A 342-nucleotide genomic window follows, 5' to 3' on the forward strand; every position below is an offset into this window, starting at 1 on the left:
GGAAACAGGTTTTGATAATTATGCTTTTAAAAAAGGGTTTATAAATAAAGATTCAAAATATACAAAAATACCATCAAAATACGTTCCTAAAATCCAGGAAATTGAAAGAGAAAGAATGCTTGATTTAGACTGTAAAAAGAATGAAAAAGAAATTTTCAAAAATTGGTTGAATTCCTTTGTCTGGAAGAGATATTTGGAATTACATAGGGTTTCATACTAAAGGAACTATAAGAGATTATATGACATCAATAGAAAATCAAATAATAGAAGATTTAGCAACAAGAGCAACAGCTTATGATAAGATATTATATATAATGATGATTCTATATAAAGAATTTTTTG

Source organism: Arachis duranensis, chromosome 4 (assembly GCF_000817695.3).
Source record: "Arachis duranensis cultivar V14167 chromosome 4, aradu.V14167.gnm2.J7QH, whole genome shotgun sequence".
Taxonomy (NCBI): domain Eukaryota; kingdom Viridiplantae; phylum Streptophyta; class Magnoliopsida; order Fabales; family Fabaceae; genus Arachis; species Arachis duranensis.